We start from the raw sequence: 6,231 nt of genomic DNA, 5'->3' as shown, positions 1-6,231 counted from the left end.
GCTTAAGCTCTAAAGGTTGTATTTGCACGGTCCACCTACTTGCAGTTAGCTTACAGCACAAGCTTCTCATAACACTAAGTTTCTCATGCTACTATTTCTGATTCCTGTTGACTTGTTTTCGATACACGACAGTACCGTAACACAATGTTTCTCAGACCACCGTTACCATAACACTGGGTTTCTCAGACCACTATTCCTAATTCCCTTAACCTGTTTTCGACACACCACGGTACACAGGGCTGAAGCGTCCTTGACATTCCTCCTGTATCAGCAGCTGTGAGCAGCTGCAGGCAAACCCTGGTGAGGCCCAGCATCAGCAGCTAGAGCAGGCTCTGATCATACAATTGCTCGGTGGGCTCAGGACCCTTGTCTCTGAGCCATTCTCCAACTATTCTTCTCTTGTTCGGCACTTTACCTGTCTCACGTTAATAGTAATGGCTGATTTAAAAATGTTACCAGTTCACAAGCAATTAGGGCAAAGATAGATCAACAAAAGCAACTTTTTTGTGTGTTAAAATTTAGTTACAATTCAACCCAAATAGTATTAAAGAGAACGGAAAGTGTTGAGAACATGACTTTTGGTTGCTTTTCTTCAAAACTATTATACAGTCTGATTTATTTCAACTGTTGAGTGTAGTAGGACTGTCTACAAATGGCAGAATCACAAACAAAATGAACTTCTAAAAATGCTGATTTTAGTTGCATGCACTAATTAGGAGAACAGTGAACTCTCGGGCAGATAACAAATCATGGCACATCCATCATTTTACACCTATTTGGTGAGGTACTAATGAAATTTGAACACTACACAGGTCTGGTTCTGGCCTCTCCAGCAAACCAGACAAACACTTCAGAAACATTTATTCAGTAGCTATATTAATTATATGTGATATCAGTTACTCCTTTAATAATGCAGCTTTATGTTTATTGTACTGGATCGCAGACCTGCTTCTGTATGCAGAATCTTTTCTCTTGCCATTTTTTCTGTTGGCAGGACAACTTATCCGGTGCTAGTACATCGCCAACCACCTGCTGTGGGCTATGTATCTGTTTTCGTAATTGCAATGAAATCATTTATGCCAAATAATGCCACATTACAACAGCATAATTTAATTTGGAGCTGTTCATTATAGTTTTATTACCCTTCAGCTTTGGCACCCTCCCAGAAAAGGACCCATGAGTAGCAGGTTAGACAGTTTCCTGAAGTGATAAAAATGCACCCCACACAGCTCGCTGCCAGGTCTTTTCTGCTGCAGAATTCTGGCACAATTACATTTCTTGGGTGCTGCTTGTGTCATGCTAAAAAATAATAATATTAACAGTGGGTTTTTTTTCTTTACGGTGTGCTGTAAATTTGAAGGAATGTCCTTGGGTATTGAAGGACTACAGGCTAATGACATGTACCCATTCTAGGACATGGCATTTACTCCAACGTGCTGGGATTTCTTGGTGGGGTTTCCTGGGCAGTGCCAGTAGCAAGAACAGGTCAACTCTATCCAAATACTTGCGCTTCTGCTCTTGTGATCAAGTTCTTCTTGGGTTTTTTTTGTTTGTTTGTTTTGTTTTTTTTTTCAAAATGGTAAGAGCTAGCATTTATTTAATTTGCATAAAGAGTAACTCTGCTAGAGGTAGTTCTTTATGTAAGATTTCCATCGGCAACAGTCAATCCTACCCTGAACTACATGGCAGAGTTCTAAGTGGACGGTTAGTTACTGGCTTTTCTTATACGGGGCATGGCCAAATCCTTTATTGCTGAAACAACCTGAAGAGAGCAATTCTTAATTTACCAATATGGGACACTGGGTGTGTAAACATTGAATTCAGAAGCCTTTAAACGTTCTTCTAACCTAAACTGATGCTAAGCACAATTGTTTTAACATCCTAGGGGAACCCATGAAACAGATAGCGTGTAATGCCAATCCTCCCCCCGCCAGGCCTCAGCAGAACTCTGCAGGCAAGGTATCAGTCTCAATGCGAGCAGTAGTGGTAGAGGAGTTCAAACGTGGTAAAGTTCTTCCCGTGCTTATTAACTGATTAAAAAGTGTAATTGTTGCTAGATGAAACCACATTATCTGAATCGGTACCTCAGCGCAATTCACAAGTGAAGCGCTCCTGTCAGCATAGCACTTTCTGCCATCAAAATACTTGGTCAGCAGCAGTTCAGTCCTTCAGTCAAGAGGACATCAGGGCAATTAAAATATGAAAAGGGAACATGTATCCTGAAAGACAATGCCTGAAGAGGCAGTTAATTGGAAGGAAGGAGAGGTTGGAAGAGATCTCCAGGCCCATCATACACTTACTGAACTCCATAGGAAGCAATAAGGGGCTGGCTGGTTGCTTTCTACTTTTCTTTGTTTCCAGGGAGGCTGTTTCAGAACCAAAATCATCCAAGTATTAGGAGATTTCTTCCAGTTTTCAGCTTAAATTTACTCAGGGCCAGGCCATACACATTTTTTCTGGTGCCCACACCTTGAAGCTTAGTAACTGTTCCCCCTAAAGGATACTTTCCTCTTCTGCATTTAAAGGAGTCACCCCACTCTTCTTCCACTTGCTTTTCTAGCCCAAGCATTACTAAACATAGTACAACACTCTATGAAAGAGAAAAAGAATGCAGAGAATCAGCATTTTGCTTTTTGACTAGAAAATGAAAATCTCTAACAGCAGATAAGTCTGAAGTAAAAATCAATCAAATCCGTTCCCCAGGTGGGTGTGGGTTATGATATACCACATATCTGGAGTCGACTCCTGAATGAAATCATGCACTAAGGTTGTTCTGCAGAGGTTTAACTAGAGTCTTGGCAACTTCATTTGGGACATGAAAGGTGTTGGCACTAGAGTACCATGGGCAGTAAAGAAGACTGCTCTTGCAGTTCGATTCCAACGCTGCATCCTCAAACAGAACGGGGCTGCTACGTTGGAGGAGCACTGATGGAAATCTCACCCGCCATCCCGAATGACGCTCTGGCATTTCTTCACTGTCACTTTCCTTGGGCTTGGTAAATCTTTTGCAGAGTCTGAAGCAAACGCCCACAGCTTTTCCCTGTTTGTAACAGTGGATGTCTGAATTTTCACAGCCTTGTTTGTGGTGGGGCACCACTGGATTTGCCTTCAAAATGCGTCCTTGTACGAGAAGAGAAGAGGAAAATTACCAGTCATGGTGTTATACTATCCACAGGGCAATAGAGAGCGCTGCTTGTGGGAGACATTAATACAGTAAATAATCTTTAAATGTCTTGATTTTTTAAGTTTAATCACATGCTTAGAGTCTGACTGCTAACAGAATCTAACAAAAAGAAATAGGAAGATAGGTGGAGCTGTATTTGAAAAAGTGGGGTTTCTCTTTCCTCTCTGGAGGGTTTATTGCCCAGAGCAGGCTGACAGTCTCATCCTGCCAACTGCTCCCCGCTGCTTGTACGCTCACTCTGGGAAACAAAGACAGCTGTTCAAGTTCTTCTGCAGGTACAATCTTTGTTTACTTTCTTGTTTGAATGAAATGAAAACGTACCTTTAGCAGTAAGTGCAGCATGGTGCTCTTTACCTTGCACTCATTTTTCTCTAATAGATGTGTATTTTAGAAAATCTGAGTGTATTCTGTCCCAAACCAGGCACTGAAAATAAACCACTACTGTATCACCTCATTTTCAGTAACTTCTGATACATTCATTATCCCAGCGTTCCTTCCAAAATGTACCATGCTGCACGGCTGCATAAAATAAACTGGCACCACTTAACACTTTCCTTGGCCTGTAGCACACAGCACACATCTCAGTGTTGGCTGTGTTCTTGGTAGGAGGCAGCAAAACGGAGGAAGCCAGGCTGCACACAGCAGGGCCGGGGGAATAGGGCTGGATCCTACACAGTTTGGGAAGGAGGGGGAACGATGGGAACCTATTTGATTCTCAAAATCCAGGAGCGATGTTTCCCCGATACCTTGCTGCCCAGGCCAAACCAACATGTTTGAACACTGAGAGCAACGAAGAGAGCCCATTTTAGTATTTGAAACGTGTTGCTAGGCAACAGACTAGATCTGAAGGTCAGTAGGATGGGAAATACAGAAATGAAAGATGTAAACAGGAGGCAATAAGTTGGGGGATTGCATACAGGATGGCAGCATTGCCTCTTGGCAGTGCTCCCCCTTCACAAACTGAAGAGAATTTGTCATTATTCAGCGCGTCGCCCTGATCCCGGCTGGACCGAGACCACCGAGAGTGTGCTCGGCGTCACCTCCTTGGTGAAGCAGTTCCCCGGGCACTGGTGACTCGAAGCTTTGCTCGGACCTGCTAGGCTTCCCCTTTTTAACTTAATAAAGACCATTAAACCATTACAGCCCACCTTTCCTTCCTGATACCGGCATGCCTGCACCCACAGAGCGTTCGTTCTCCCTAGTCATGCTGAAACTCCTGCAGCTCTCTCTGGTAAGAGGCATCACTGAAGAATCTGTTTTAGTGGCTCATGTCTTGCTGAGGTTCAGCCTGAAGTGCTCGTTCTCTTCTGCAGTGTGCTGAGCCCACCCAATTGACTTCATTTTTCGTGTTCACAGAGGCAGGTGACAGCTGCTCAGCCTTGAGTGAGACCAGCAGCTAATTTAGCGAGGTCTTGCATTCAGCATTTTCAACAAGGTGCGAGTGCATTTCCCAAAGGGAGTTCTGTCTTTCCCCACCCTTGTTCAGCACGGGATAGAGGTGCTATGTAACGCACATGACTGCTGTTCCTGAGAGCACCTTGGCTGGATTTGCTTGAATTGCGTATTATGTCACTGCAGCCTTAAAACCAGGGTTAGCAAGAATGTCCCAATCCCCAGCCACAAGCTTTACAGAAATACTGATAACTGATAGAAATGAACAACATCTGGGCAGCGAGTCACGTCTTTTAAATCCTCAATTTCTCTCTTTCTTTGTTGCTTTATTTTGTTGTTTGTTTTTTTTTTTTTTTCTTTAATCACTTTAAGACTTTAATTACATCCAATCCAGTTTCTCATCTGTTGTGTCATTCTTGTGTTCTGCTATATAACAGAAGGGATAGGAAATGAATTAAAGATATTCTTAAAGACAAACTCATGGAATTCAACTTGTTTAGCCTGGTCCTTTTTGCACAGCAGAACCAAGGCCTGCTTTGGAGCATCCACATGGACACCTGCGCCAGTGGAAGCCGTGGGGGCTGCTCCTCTTGAAGGAGGGGCAGGAGGACCCCTGGTAGCACCTGCCTGAGCTGTACGGCTGTTGAAGCAGGGACTCCTTTCTCCTCTGGAGTTTAGTGCAAAGGGGATTGTGGGTGCAGCATGTGTATGATTTCCTCCAAGTTAGGTTTTATGTCAGCTTGGATAATAATCCATAAAGAAGTCAGTTAAATGCTTTCTCCTGCCAGTGTCCACCAAGACTGCTAGAGAATCAAGAAGAAGCTCTTCCCTTCAACGCCCACCCACCCCCCACCCTGAAAAAATACTCGTTCACTGTTCACCCTTAATCCTTCGTCCTTCAAAGCTGTATGGCAGCAATGTTATGATGAAGTCATAAAAAGCTTACTTTGGAGCTGAAGGAGGAAAAAAACCATAGAGGCCTTTCAAGACTCATTACAAAGACTGAGAAACCTGAAAACATGGAGAAGGAATATACTTGCTGTATCCTGAGTTTGTCAGCCACCTTCTGCTCTTTCTTCAGCAAAGATGCCGATTTTCTTAGTTTTATGTCTTTACTAACAATCGCCTCTTTTTATTTTTACCTTTCAAGCCATTTTCCTTAATTTCTTGAGCTTTTTGATGCATCCAATACGAGAAAGAAAACAAACATAAAAGGGAGCTGTCCACTGGACTGACCAATCAAGTCATCTTCCAGTGACCTGTCATGGCTTGTAATATACAACACATCTAATTAAAGACATACCGAATCAGGTTTCTTTCTATCACATGTTGTTTATTGTTTGAAGTCATGTCTTCATATTTGTATTAAACGTAACAACAAAAACACCAAGACTTGTATTAGGAAGATTAAAGCCATTATAAACTCAAATCAAACTAGAACCAAAACAGCACTGACCAAGTGCTATCTAATTAGAGCAATTCCCCAAGTCAGAATTAACAAACACGTTGGACTACCCAAACCACTACATGAATACATAATCAGTGCTTATGAATTCACAAATAAGAAATCTAGAGAGCAAGCTGCCCATTTAATTATCCGTTCCAATTAAGATTTTGGTCTGAGGGCAGTAAGCTTATGTGAACATCTATTAGCC

This window comes from Tyto alba, unplaced genomic scaffold (genome assembly GCF_018691265.1).
Source record: "Tyto alba isolate M040663 unplaced genomic scaffold, T.alba_DEE_v4.0 Super-Scaffold_30, whole genome shotgun sequence".
In the NCBI taxonomy this organism is placed as follows: Eukaryota; Metazoa; Chordata; class Aves; order Strigiformes; family Tytonidae; genus Tyto; species Tyto alba.
Note: the sequence above shows the minus strand (reverse complement) of the source record.